This window comes from Amphiprion ocellaris, chromosome 5 (assembly GCF_022539595.1).
Source record: "Amphiprion ocellaris isolate individual 3 ecotype Okinawa chromosome 5, ASM2253959v1, whole genome shotgun sequence".
NCBI classification, from domain to species: domain Eukaryota; kingdom Metazoa; phylum Chordata; class Actinopteri; family Pomacentridae; genus Amphiprion; species Amphiprion ocellaris.
Genome location: NC_072770.1, coordinates 20,698,886 through 20,714,528, shown reverse-complemented (window position 1 = coordinate 20,714,528; position 15,643 = coordinate 20,698,886). Strand labels below are relative to the sequence as shown.

Sequence of the window (15,643 nt, the reverse complement as noted above, 5' to 3'; positions counted from 1 at the left end):
TGCCATATGATGAAATAATGTAAAGGAGGGCGTGAAAAACACTCCAGAAAGGTTTTCTTTGAAAAAAAAATCATCATGAATTTTGGCGCAAAAAAACGCCTTACTATACTATGTCGAAAAAAAATGCGATTTTTCAAACATGTTGTAAAAACGTGCCATATGATGAAATAATGTAAAGGAGGGCGTGAAAAACACTCCAGAAAGGTTTTCTTTGAAAAAAAAATCATCATGAATTTTGGCGCAAAAAAAACGCCTTACTATACTATGTCGAAAAAAAATGCGATTTTTCAAACATGTTGTAAAAACGTGCCATATGATGAAATAATGTAAAGGAGGCGTGAAAAACACTCCAGAAAGGTTTTCTTTGAAAAAAAAATCATCATGAATTTTGGCGCAAAAAAACGCCTTACTATACTATGTCGAAAAAAAATGCGATTTTTCAAACATGTTGTAAAAACGTGCCATATGATGAAATAATGTAAAGGAGGGCGTGAAAAACACTCCAGAAAGGTTTTCTTTGAAAAAAAAATCATCATGAATTTTGGCGCAAAAAAACGCCTTACTATACTATGTCGAAAAAAAATGCGATTTTTCAAACATGTTGTAAAAACGTGCCATATGATGAAATAATGTAAAGGAGGGCGTGAAAAACACTCCAGAAAGGTTTTCTTTGAAAAAAAAATCATCATGAATTTTGGCGCAAAAAAACGCCTTACTATACTATGTCGAAAAAAAATGCGATTTTTCAAACATGTTGTAAAAACGTGCCATATGATGAAATAATGTAAAGGAGGGCGTGAAAAACACTCCAGAAAGGTTTTCTTTGAAAAAAAAATCATCATGAATTTTGGCGCAAAAAAAACGCCTTACTATACTATGTCGAAAAAAAATGCGATTTTTCAAACATGTTGTAAAAACGTGCCATATGATGAAATAATGTAAAGGAGGGCGTGAAAAACACTCCAGAAAGGTTTTCTTTGAAAAAAAAATCATCATGAATTTTGGCGCAAAAAAAACGCCTTACTATACTATGTCGAAAAAAAATGCGATTTTTCAAACATGTTGTAAAAACGTGCCATATGATGAAATAATGTAAAGGAGGGCGTGAAAAACACTCCAGAAAGGTTTTCTTTGAAAAAAAAATCATCATGAATTTTGGCGCAAAAAAAACGCCTTACTATACTATGTCGAAAAAAAATGCGATTTTTCAAACATGTTGTAAAAACGTGCCATATGATGAAATAATGTAAAGGAGGCGTGAAAAACACTCCAGAAAGGTTTTCTTTGAAAAAAAAATCATCATGAATTTTGGCGCAAAAAAAACGCCTTACTATACTATGTCGAAAAAAAATGCGATTTTTCAAACATGTTGTAAAAACGTGCCATATGATGAAATAATGTAAAGGAGGCCGTGAAAAACACTCCAGAAAGGTTTTCTTTGAAAAAAAAATCATCATGAATTTTGGCGCAAAAAAAACGCCTTACTATACTATGTCGAAAAAAAATGCGATTTTTCAAACATGTTGTAAAAACGTGCCATATGATGAAATAATGTAAAGGAGGCCGTGAAAAACACTCCAGAAAGGTTTTCTTTGAAAAAAAAATCATCATGAATTTTGGCGCAAAAAAAAACGCCTTACTATACTATGTCGAAAAAAAATGCCATTTTTCAAACATGTTGTAAAAATGCGCCATATGATGAAATAATGTAAAGGAGGGCCGTGAAAAACACTCCAGAAAGGTTTTCTTTGAAAAAAAAAAATCATCATGAATTTTGGCAGAAAAAAACGCCATAGTATCAATACTAAACTCCATCCAGATGTTCAACTTCATATCTTTACTTTGACATTTTTAGCACCACAAACCTTTAGTATCACACTTTATTATCATTTATTAGGACTTTAATGGAATCCACTAGCAGATTTAGTTTTTGTTGACAAACTTTATTCTTGTCGTTGTGAGACTGCAGTATTTAAAAGTGTTCCTTCTATTTGACCTCATGTTTATTCGTTTTAGTGGAGAAACTTATTTTAATTGTCCATTAGTCTCTCAAAAAACAAATAATAAATTGGTTTAGTCAAGAACTTTAAATTTCTTACTTTATCATATTTTAAAAAAAATATAAAAATAAAGCGTCTTGAGACGATTTGACTTGTAACTGGTGTTATATAAATAAAACTGAATCAAAACTGTATGTATCTTGTAATGCTGGAGTAATTCAGCCATATATGTTGGAAAACACATTTTCTTTTTCTTTGTCCATTAATCTGTTGATTGTTTTCTCCAGTAATTCATTTCTTGTTTTGGTTTATAAAATGTCAAACCCAAATCTATTCAGTTTACTGTCATAAAAACCAAAGAGATTTACATTCATGATGCAGGAATCAGGCACTTTTTCACTTTTTATTTTAGTTTAGTCAGAAAGATAGTTGATAATGTGTGAATTGTTGCAGCTTGTGAGCCGTAAAAGGTTTTAATCTTTGGGGCCGAATGTCAGAAAACATTTAGAAACCAACATCAACAAAACACTCAACAAAGACTTGAACATCATTAAAGGGAAATCCAACTTTTGCATGACAATGTCTAATTAAAGGACATTTATTTCCAACGTAAACGTGTGATATTCATCCTCTGGAGCTTTCTCTTCACATTGTCTTCCACCTGGACTGGTTTGGTCGGGAGCATGTGCAACAAACATTTGAAAAACTGCACTATAACATCAATGAATGACACTGAAGTTTCATCTCTACATAAATGAGACTGAGTCTGGATGTGCTGCTCTGTCATTAACTCCTAAGTTTAGGGAAAGTTCAAACAAAAGAGGACAGTTCAGATCAGACTTGAGAATGAGCTGATTTTGAACAAACATCTCAGACTTTCTGAGCTTCAGCATCTATAGCAAGATATTTTAACAACAAGCAACTCAAGAGATCCAGAAGTTGGAGAGAGTTAGCTTTAGCTGAGCCAAAGAACATGTGGGACGCTAACCTAGCAAACATTTCAGACTTTTCTCTGTGAATTCTGAGAAATAATTTCCTATTTAATGACAGAGCTGCACATCTTAACTCAGTCTCATTAAAACAGACTCTAATTCAGTGACATCCATCCATATTAAAGTGCAGTTACCCAAAATGTTTGTTGCATGAGCTCCAACAAAACCTGTCCAGGTAGAAGGCCACTTTGACAAACAGGAAGTGGACGATTCCAAGCAGATTTATAGAAGGGGGAACCGGACTGTACTAAGTGTGGTCGAGTATAGAGGGATGTTTTGTGGGTTTTTAAGGCTGATAATGATTATTAGTGAGACATTTGGAGTAGATATTCATTTGCAGTAAATGAAAGTATTTAAAATCTTGGAGTTAAACTTAGAAGAACACAAACTCTAACAGAAAACTTTGTTGACACGTTTCTGTTTTGTTTACAGATGTTAAGTTAAAGGAGTTTTATTCATGACGTATAACCAATCAAATCACTCCAGAAGACAGAGCGACCACAGGTAGATGAAGGTTCAGAGCCAAAGTAGCGGCATTTTTAAATGTATTTAGCACCATAAATCAGTAAAAAATAAAATACTGATAATCAGTAAATCAGTCAGCCCACAATTACTACAATTCTACAATGTATGTCTCTTTCCTTATACTTGTTATTTGTACAATATACGATGTATATGATGGCCTTTTTTCATAACAAAGGCTATACTATGATGTTTTCTAAGAGACATACCATGCTACTCTGTTTGCACTCCTCCTCCTCTGTTGTTTTCTGGATTGTACTCAGCTGCATGCCTTCGTCCACCCGGCCTCCGTTGACTCGTCCTGCCTGCCGTCTCTGGAGCTGAAGCTGGATTGGAACAGACCAAAGTACAGTCCAATCATGATGCCAGCTGCCTCTCAAAAGGCTCCTTCATCTGGCAGGTGGCGGCACTTCTTCTGAGGGGAAGCTGAGCTGGCCCGGCAGAACTTTGGAGATGTGTTCCAGTGGTTGGTGGATGTGTGGGGAGATAGAGAGGAACCTTTGAATTGTTCACAAAGGAAAACAGGGAACCCATTGGTAGCTTTAGTTTAGGGTGCTACTGCGGTGTGTTTTGGGTGAACAGGAAGAGTTTTTTGTCCTGTTGATTATCTTTTACTTTGTTCCTGGTTGGAATGCCCATCAATGTCAAGGTGAAGTTCACTTTTAGTTCTGTTTATTTATTTTTATTTTACTAACACCCATTTGCTTTTAACCCTCTCACGTTGTGTTGTTGTAAACTTCCATCCATCCATTTTCTATACACCGCTTAATCCTCACTAGGGTCGCGGGGGGTACTGGAGCCTATCCCAGCTGACTCGGGCGAAGGCAGGGGACACCCTAGACAGGTCGCCAGTCTGTCGCAGGTCTACATACAAAGACAAACAAGCACTCTCACATTCACACCTACGGGCAATTTAGAGTAATCAATTAACCTCAGCATATTTTTGGACTGTGGGAGGAAGCCGGAGTACCCGGAGAAAACCCACGCATGCACAGGGAGAACATGCAAACTCCATGCAGAAAGATCCCGGGAAAGCCGGGACGCGAACCAGGGACCTTCTCGCTGCAAGGCGAAAGTGCTAACCACTACACCACTGTGCAGCCCTTGTTGTAAACTTACTCTTTCAAATAAATACTCGTCTAACCCTCTGGAAACCAGCGTTTGGACTGTTTTTGTGTTTCTCCTCACCTACTTCAGACAGCCGGGACAAAACGCTTTGTGGACTAAAGGCTGTTCTATGATGTTTTTAGAGCGACATGCTAAACTATGACGTTTTTAGAGCAACACGCTATACGATGACGTTTTTAGAGCGACACGCTATACTATGACGTTTTGAGAGCCACATGCTATACTATGACGTTTTTAGAGCCACATGCTATGCTATAACGTTTTTAGAGCGACATGCTGTGCTATGACGTTTTTAGACCGACATGCTGTGCTATGACGTTTTTAGAGCGACACGCTATGCTATGACGTTTTTAGAGCGACACGCTATGCTATGACGTTTTTAGAGCGACACGCTAAGCTATGACATTTTTAGAGCGACACGCTATGCTATGACGTTTTTAGAGCGACACGCTATGCAATGACGATTTTAGAGCGACACGCTATGCTATGACGTTTTTAGAGCGACACGCTATGCAATGACGATTTTAGAGCGACACGCTATACTATGACGTTTTTAGAGCGACACGCTATACTATGACGTTTTTAGAGCGACACGCTACACTATGACGTGTTTAGAGTGACACGCTACACTATGACGTTTTTAGAGCGACACGCTAAACTATGACGTTTTTAGAGCGACACGCTATACTATGACGTTTTTAGACCGACACGCTATACTATGACGTTTTTAGAGCGACACGCTAAACTATGACGTTTTTAGAGCGACACGCTATACTATGACGTTTTTAGACCGACACGCTATACTATGACGTTTATAGAGCGACACGCTAAACTATGACGTTTTTAGAGCGACACGCTATACTATGACGTTTTTAGACCGACACGCTATACTATGATGTTTTTAGAGCGACACGCTAAACTATGACGTTTTTAGAGCGACACGCTATACGATGACATTTTTAGAGCGACACGCGATACTATGACGTTTATAGAGCGACACGCTAAACTACGACGTTTTTAGAGCCACACGCTATATTATGACGTTTTTAGAGCGACATGCTATACTATTATCTTTTTAGAGCCACATGCTATACTATGACGTTTTTAGAGCTACATGCTATATTATGACGTTTTTAGAGCCACATGCTATACTATGACGTTTTTAGAGCCACATGCTATGCTATGACTTTTTTGGAGCGACATGCTATGCTATGACGTTTTTAGAGCGACATGCTATGCTATGACGTTTTTAGAGCGACATGCTAAGCTATGACGTTTTTAGAGCGACATGCTATGCTATGACGTTTTTAGAGCGACATGCTAAACGATGACGTTTTTAGAGCGACATGCTATACCATGACGTTTTTAGAGCGACATGCTATACTATGACGTTTTTAGAGCGACATGCTATACTATGACGTTTTTAGAGCGACATGCTATACTATGACGTTTTTAGAGCGACATGCTATACTATGACGTGTTTAGAGCGACATGCTATACTATGACGTTTCAAGAGCGACATGCTATACGATGACGTTTTTTGGACGACATGCTATACAATGACGTTTGTTGAGCGACATGCTACACTATGACGTTTGTAGAGCGACATGCTACACTATGACGTTTTTTGAGCCACATGCTATACTATGACTTTTTTTGGGGCGACATGCTATACTATGACGTTTTTTGGGCGACATGCCATACTATGACGTATTTAGAGAGACATGCTAAACTATGATGTTTGTTGGACCAAAGGCTATACTATGACGCTTTTAGAGCGACACGCTAAACTATGACATTTTTAGAGTGACACGCTATACTATGACGTTCATGGAGCGACACGCTATACTATGACAATTTTAGAGCGACACGCTATACTATGACGTTTTTAGAGCGACACGCTATACTATGATGTTTTTAGAGCGACATGCTATACTATGATCTTTTTAGAGCCACATGCTATACTATGACGTTTTTAGAGCCACACGCCACATTATAGCGTTTTTAGAGCCACACGCTATACTATCACGTTTTTAGAGCGACACGCTATACTATGATGTTTTTAGAGCGACATGCTATACTATGATCTTTTTAGAGCCACATGCTATACTATGACGTTTTTAGAGCCACACGCCACATTATAGCGTTTTTAGAGCCACACGCTATACTATCACGTTTTGAGAGAGACACGCTATATTATCACGTTTTTAGAGCGACACTCTATACTATCACGTTTTTAGAGCGACACGCTAAACTATGACGTTTTTAGAGTGACACGCTATACTTTGACGTTTTTAGACCAACACGCTATACTATGACGTTTTTAGAGCGACATGCTATACTATGACGTTTTTAGAGCAACATGCTATACTATGACGTGTTTAGAGCGACATGCTATACTATGACGTTTTTAGAGCGACATGCTATACTATGACTTTTTAGAGCGACATGCTATACTATGACGTGTTTAGAGCGACATGCTATACTATGACATTTCAAGAGCGACATGCTATACGATGATGTTTTTTGGATGACATGCTATACGTTAATGCTTTTTGGACGACAGCTATACAATTGACGTTTGTTGAGCGACATGCTACACTATGACATTTGTAGAGCGACATGCTGCACTATGACGTTTTTTGAGCCACATGCTATACTATGATTTTTTTTGGGCGACATGCTATACTATGACGTTTTTTGGGCGACATGCTATACCATGACGTTTTTAGAGCGACATGCTATACTATGACGTTTTTAGAGCGACATGCTATACTATGACGTTTTTAGAGCGACATGCTATACTATGACGTTTTTAGAGCGACATGCTATATGATGAAATAATGTAAAGGAGGCCATGAAAAACACTCCACAAAGGTTTTCTTTGAAGAAAAAATCAGCATAAATTTTGGCGCAAAAAAACGCCTTACTATACTATGTCGAAAAAAAAAATGCAATTTTTCAAACATGTTGTAAAAACGTGCAATATGATGAAATAATGTAAAGGAGGCTGTGAAAAACACTCCACAAAGGTTTTCTTTAAAAAAAAAATCATCATGAATTTTGGCGCAAAAAAACGCCTTAGTATATTATGTCGAAAAAAATTCGATTTTTCAAACATGTAAAAACATGCCATATGATGAAATAATGTAAAGGAGGCCGTAAAAAAAACTCTCCAGAAAGGTTTTCTTTGAAAAAAAAAATCATCATGACTTTTGGCGCAAAAAAACGCCTTACTATACTATGTCGAAAAAAAAAGCGATTTTTCAAGCATGTTGTAAAAACGTGCCATATGATGAAATAATGTAAAGAAGGCCGTGAAAAACACGCCAGAATGGTTGTCTTTGGGAAAAAAATCATCATGAATTTTGGCGCAAAAACACGCCTTACTATACTATGTCGAAAAAAAAATCAATTTTTCAAACATGTTGTAAAAATGTGCCATATGATGAAATAATGTAAAGGAGGCCCTAAAAAAAACACTCCACAAAGGTTTTCTTCGAAAAAAAAATCTGCATGAATTTTGGGGGGAAAAAAAACGCCTTACTATACTATGTCAAAAAAAAATGTAATTTTTCAAACATGTAGTAAAAACGTGCCATATGATGAAATAATGTAAAGGAGGCCGTAAAACAAACTTTCCAGAAAGGTTTTCTTTGAAAAAAAAATCATCATGAATTTTGGCGCAAAAAAACGCCTTACTATACTATGTCGAAAAAAAATGCGATTTTTTAAACATGTTGTAAAAACGTGCCATATGATGAAATAATGTAAAGGAGGCCGTAAAAAAAACACTCCACAAAGGTTTTCTTTGAAAAAAAAATCAGCATGAATTTTGGGGAAAAAAAACCGCCTTACTATACTATGTCGAAAAAAAATGCAATTTTTCAAACATGTTGTAAAAACATGCCATATGATGAAATAATGTAAAGAAGGTCGTGAAAAACACGCCAGAAAGGTTTTCTTTGAAAAAAAAATCAGCATGAATTTTGGCGCAAAAAAACGCCTTACTATACTATGTCGAAAACAAATGAGATTTTTCAAACATGTTGTAAAAACGTGCCATATGATGAAATAATGTAAAGGAGGCTGTGAAAAACACTCCAGAAAGGTTTTCTTTGAAAACAAAATCATCATGAATTTTGGCGCAAAAAAATGCCTTACTATACTATGTCGAAAAAAAATGCAATTTTTCAAACATGTAAAAACGTGCCACATGATGAAATAATGTAAAGGAGGCCGTAAAAAAAACACTCCACAAAGGTTTTCTTTGAAAAAATAATCAGCATGAATTTTGGGGGAAAAAAAAACACCTTACTATACTATGTCGAAAAAAAATGTAATTTTTCAAACATGTAGTAAAAATGTGCCATATGATGAAATAATTTAAAGAAGGCCGTGAAAAACACTCCAGAAAGGTTTTCTTTGAAAAAAAAATCATCATGAATTTTGGCGCAAAAAAAAACGCCTTACTATACTATGTCGAAAAAAGTGCGATTTTTCAAACATGTTATAAAAATGTGCCATATGATGAAATAATGCAAAGGAGGCCGTGAAAGACACTCCAGAAAGGTTTTCTTTGAAAAAAAAAAATCATCATGAATTTTGGCAGAAAAAAACGCCATAGTATCAATACTAAACTCCATCCAGATGTTCAACTTCATATCTTTACTTTGACATTTTTAGCACCACAAACCTTTAGTATCACACTTTATTATCATTTATTAGGACTTTAATGGAATCCACTAGCAGATTTAGTTTTTGTTGACAAACTTTATTCTTGTCGTTGTGAGACTGCAGTATTTAAAAGTGTTCCTTCTATTTGACCTCATGTTTATTCGTTTTAGTGGAGAAACTTATTTTAATTGTCCATTAGTCTCTCAAAAAACAAATAATAAATTGGATTAGTCAAGAACTTTAAATTTCTTACTTTATCATATTTTTAAAAAAATATAAAAATAAAGCGTCTTGAGACGATTTGACTTGTAACTGGTGTTATATAAATAAAACTGAATCAAAACTGTATGTATCTTGTAATGCTGGAGTAATTCAGCCATATATGTTGGAAAACACATTTTCTTTTTCTTTGTCCATTAATCTGTTGATTGTTTTCTCCAGTAATTCATTTCTTGTTTTGGTTTATAAAATGTCAAACCCAAATCTATTCAGTTTACTGTCATAAAAACCAAAGAGATTTACATTCATGATGCAGGAATCAGGCACTTTTTCACTTTTTATCTTAGGTTAGTCAGAAAGATAGTTGATAATGTGTGAATTGTTGCAGCTTGTGAGCCGTAAAAGGTTTTAATCTTTGGGGCCGAATGTCAGAAAACATTTAGAAACCAACATCAACAAAACACTCAACAAAGACTTGAACATCATTAAAGGGAAATCCAACTTTTGCATGACAATGTCTAATTAAAGGACATTTATTTCCAACGTAAACGTGTGATATTCATCCTCTGGAGCTTTCTCTTCACATTGTCTTCCACCTGGACTGGTTTGGTCGGGAGCATGTGCAACAAACATTTGAAAAACTGCACTATAACATCAATGAATGACACTGAAGTTTCATCTCTACATAAATGAGACTGAGTCTGGATGTGCTGCTCTGTCATTAACTCCTAAGTTTAGGGAAAGTTCAAACAAAAGAGGACAGTTCAGATCAGACTTGAGAATGAGCTGATTTTGAACAAACATCTCAGACTTTCTGAGCTTCAGCACCTCTAGCAAGATAATTTAACAACAAGCAACTCAAGAGATCCAGAAGTTGGAGAGAGTTAGCTTTAGCTGAGCCAAAGAACATGTGGGACGCTAACCTAGCAAACATTTCAGACTTTTCTCTGTGAATTCTGAGAAATAATTTCCTATTTAATGACAGAGCTACACATCTTAACTCAGTCTCATTAAAACAGACTCTAATTCAGTGTCATCCATCCATATTAAAGTACAGTTACCCAAAATGTTTGTTGCATGAGCTCCAACAAAACCTGTCCAGGTAGAAGGCCACTTTGACAAACAGGAAGTGGACGATTCCAAGCAGATTTATAGAAGGGGGAACCGGACTGTACTAAGTGTGGTCGAGTATAGAGGGATGTTTTGTGGGTTTTTAAGGCTGATAATGATTATTAGTGAGACATTTGGAGTAGATATTCATTTGCAGTAAATGAAAGTATTTAAAATCTTGGAGTTAAACTTAGAAGAACACAAACTCTAACAGAAAACTTTGTTGATACGTTTCTGTTTTGTTTACAGATGTTAAGTTAAAGGAGTTTTATTCATGACGTATAACCAATCAAATCACTCCAGAAGACAGAGCGACCACAGGTAGATGAAGGTTCAGAGCCAAAGTAGCGGCATTTTTAAATGTATTTAGCACCATAAATCAGTAAAAAATAAAATACTGATAATCAGTAAATCAGTCAGCCCACAATTACTACAATTCTACAATGTATGTCTCTTTCCTTATACTTGTTATTTGTACAATCTACGATGTATATGATGGCGTTTTTTTCATACCAAAGGCTATACTATGATGTTTTCTAAGAGACATACGATGCTACTCTGGTTGTTCTGGCCCTGGGCCGCTGCACTTCTCCTCTGTTGTTTTCTGGATTGTACTCAGCTGCATGCCTTCGTCCACCCGGCCTCCGTTGACTCGTCCTGCCTGCCGTCTCTGGAGCTGAAGCTGGATTGGAACAGACCAAAGTACAGTCCAATCATGATGCCAGCTGCCTCTCAAAAGGCTCCTTCATCTGGCAGGTGGCGGCACTTCTTCTGAGGGGAAGCTGAGCAGGCCCGGCAGAACTTTGGAGATGTGTTCCAGTGGTTGGTGGATGTGTGGGGAGATAGAGAGGAACCTTTGAATTGTTCACAAAGGAAAACAGGGAACCCATTGGTAGCTTTAGTTTAGGGTGCTACTGCGGTGTGTTTTGGGTGAACAGGAAGAGTTTTTTGTCCTGTTGATTATCTTTTACTTTGTTCCTGGTTGGAATGCCCATCAATGTCAAGGTGAAGTTCACTTTTAGTTCTGTTGTGAGAGACACGCTATACTATCACGTTTTTAGAGCGACACTCTATACTATGACGTTTTTAGAGCGACACGCTAAACTATGACCTTTTTAGAGCGACACTCTATACTATGACGTTTTTAGAGCGACACGCTAAACTATGACGTTTTTAGAGCGACACGCTATACTATGACGTTTTTAGACCGACACGCTATACTATGACGTTTTTAGAGCGACACGCTAAACTATGACGTTTTTAGAGCGACACGCTATACTATGACGTTTTTAGACCGACACGCTATACTATGACGTTTATAGAGCGACACGCTAAACTATGACGTTTTTAGAGCGACACGCTATACTATGACGTTTTTAGACCGACACGCTATACTATGATGTTTTTAGAGCGACACGCTAAACTATGACGTTTTTAGAGCGACACGCTATACGATGACGTTTTTAGAGCGACACGCGATACTATGACGTTTATAGAGCGACACGCTATACTATGACGCTTTTAGAGCGACACGCTAAACTACGACGTTTTTAGAGCCACACGCTATACTATCACGTTTTGAGAGAGACACGCTATATTATCACGTTTTTAGAGCGACACTCTATACTATCACGTTTTTAGAGCGACACGCTAAACTATGACGTTTTTAGAGTGACACGCTATACTTTGACGTTTTTAGACCAACACGCTATATTATGACGTTTTTAGAGCGACATGCTATACTATGACGTGTTTAGAGCGACATGCTATACTATGACGTTTTTAGAGCGACATGCTATACTATGACGTTTTTAGAGCGACATGCTATACTATGACGTGTTTAGAGCGACATGCTATACTATGACATTTCAAGAGCGACATGCTATACGATGATGTTTTTTGGATGACATGCTATACGTTAATGCTTTTTGGACGACAGCTATACAATTGACGTTTGTTGAGCGACATGCTACACTATGACATTTGTAGAGCGACATGCTGCACTATGACGTTTTTTGAGCCACATGCTATACTATGATTTTTTTTGGGCGACATGCTATACTATGACGTTTTTTGGGCGACATGCTATACTATGACGTATTTAGAGAGACATGCTAAACTATGATGTTTGTTGGACCAAAGGCTATACTATGACGTTTTTTGAGCGACATGCTATACTATGACATTTTTAGAGCGACATGCTATACTATGACGTTTTCAGAGCGACATACCATACTCTGACGTTTTTAGAGCGACATGCTATACTATGACGTTTCAAGAGCGACATGCTATACGATGACGTTTTTTGGACGACATGCTATACGTTGACGCTTTTTGGACGACATGCTATACAATGACGTTTGTTGAGCGACATGCTACACTATGACGTTTTTTGAGCCACATGCTATACAATGACGTTTTTTGGGCGACATGCTATACTATGACGTTTTTAGAGTGACATGCTATACTATGACGTTTTTTGAGCGAGATGCTATATTACGACGTTTTTAGACCAAAGGCTATACTATGACATTTTTAGAGTGACATGCTATACTATGATATTTTGTTGAACGACATGCTATACTATGACGTTTCTTGGACCAAAAGCTATACTATGATGTTTTTTGAGCATCATGCTATACTATGACATTTTTAAAGTGACATGCTATACTATGACGATTTTAGACCAAAGGCTATACTATGAAGTTTTTTGGGCGACATGCTATACTATGACGTTTTTTGGGCGACATGCTATACTATGACGTTTTTTGGGCGACGTGCTAAACTATGACGTTTTTTTGGACCAAAGCCTATACTATAACGTTGTTTGGGCGACATGCTATACTATGATGTATTTAGAGCAACATGCTAAACTATGATGTTTGTTGGACCAAAGGCTATACTATGACGTTTTTTGAGTGACCTGGTATACTATGACATTTTTAGAGCAACATGCTATACTATGACGTTTTTAGAGCGACATGCTATACTCTGACGTTTTTTGGACGACATGCTATACAATGACGTTTGTTGAGCGACATGCTATACTAGGACATTTTTAGAGCGACATGCTACACTATGACGTTTTCTGAGCCACATACTATACTATGCCGTTTTTTGGGCGACATGCTATACTATGAAGTTTTTAGAGCGACATGCTATAGTATGACGTTTTTTGAGCGACATGCTATACTACGACGTTTTTGACCAAAGGCTATACTATGACGTTTTTAGAGTGACATGCTATACTATTATATTCTGTTGAACGACATGCTATACTATGACGTTTCTTGGACCAAAAGCTATACTATGATGTTTTTAGAGTGACATGCTATACTATGACAATTTTAGAGCGACATGCTATACTATGATGTTTGTTGGCCGATACTCTATACTATAGGCTTTTTAAATTGACATATTACTATGACTTTTTTTTTGTTTTAGTTTTTTTTTGTTTTTAGCAACATACTATAAGAATTTGAACAGTTTTAAAAATTACTATACTTTTACCTGTGCAATCAAATATTATTCTATGGCATTTTTTAGACGACATATACTCTGTTTTCTTGAAAAACATACTATTTTCACAATATACTGCACTATGACATTTTTTGAACCACATATCATACATGACAATTTTAGGCAACATCCTATCATTTTGCACTTTTTGAACCACATAATAATCAGTTGGGTTTTTTTGCCGACATGCTATACTATGAACTACAGGCCATATTATGTTATTCTTGAAAAGTATACTATACTTTGACATTTTCTGAACTACATCCTATACTATGTCATTATACACAGAGTACTTTGGTTACATGTTGATTTAGAATCTAGATTTTTTTCTGTTTTGTTTTTTGAGGGGATTACCACAGACCTGACCGTGAACACCGTTGACACCCACCCGAGGGAGACGCTGCCTAAGATCTCAAGGCTGCTTGGTCGTGGTCTTTCTGGTCCTGCTCCAGAACGCCTTCATCAACTATGTCTTCTTTTGAAGAGGCCCTCAGATGCTGCAATCTCTGACCTTAAGGAGGAACTGCTACTTTCACTCTGTAACGAGACGGCGGTTATTTTAAAGACCCAGCTCCTGGCGGCTTTGAGTGAAAGTTTAACACCCATCAAAACGGAACTACAGACAGTTAAATCTGAGCGGTCGGTCAGTATTTCAAACATCAAGTCTGACCTGGCTGCCCTAAAGCACGCTGTGGGTGAAACGGAAACTTCACTCTCCACATCACCAACGACATCGTCACACTCCAAAGCAGAGCACCTGTCTGCTGAACTTTTAAAAGTGGACTATAAATGTGAAGAATGTGAGCAGCAGCAGACTGTGAGCAGCGGAACAGATGTGATCAGAAAGACGTCATTTTCTTTTTTCTTTTCTTTCTGGTTGACTTGATGATGTTGGAGCTGATTCTGATCTTTCAGGATAAAAAAGCTGCTTTTCCTTCACAGACTTTTCAGGAAATTATTCTCTCAGGTTTTCTCTGCTATTTATATTTTTATTATCTGTGATTATTTCATTATTTCTTTATTGTAAAAATAAAGTTTGAGGCATAAAGACTCATTTAGTTACTTTAATCCTGAAATCTTTGATGTAGCAGAACTAAACTTCCATTTTCCTTCTTGTACTTCTGATACTAGAACTAAACGCGTCTTCAGCACGGATCATCTGCTTTTAATGAATCAGCAGCAACATCACAACAAATGAGACAATTTTCAACAAATTAATGAAACTGATGTCATTTAAAACTATCAGAGTCTGTTTTAGTGTCAAATTAAAGCTGATTACTGACAACTAGAACATTAACATTACTGTTTTAATCACATTTAAGTTTCCTGAACATTACATTAATGTCAACCAGCCACAGTTTTATGAACTTAATGAACCACATTACAGAAACACAACACACTTCAGCTGTTTACATGAAATTCATCACAAACATCGTTTGCTTAATGCTACGTTAGCTTTAATCATGCTACGACTGA

At 36.8% G+C, this 15,643-nt stretch overlaps 1 long non-coding RNA gene across 2 annotated transcripts in view; it reads right to left on the bottom strand.

The window, feature by feature from the left end:
* LOC129348870 (uncharacterized) overlaps positions 1-15,643 on the bottom strand; it is a 190,749-nt gene that overhangs the window by 6,423 nt on the left and 168,683 nt on the right. For both annotated transcript variants that reach the window (XR_008601601.1, XR_008601600.1), the window contains exon 2: positions 14,556-14,704. This is a non-coding gene — a long non-coding RNA (uncharacterized LOC129348870). The remainder of the gene's footprint in view (positions 1-14,555; positions 14,705-15,643) is intronic.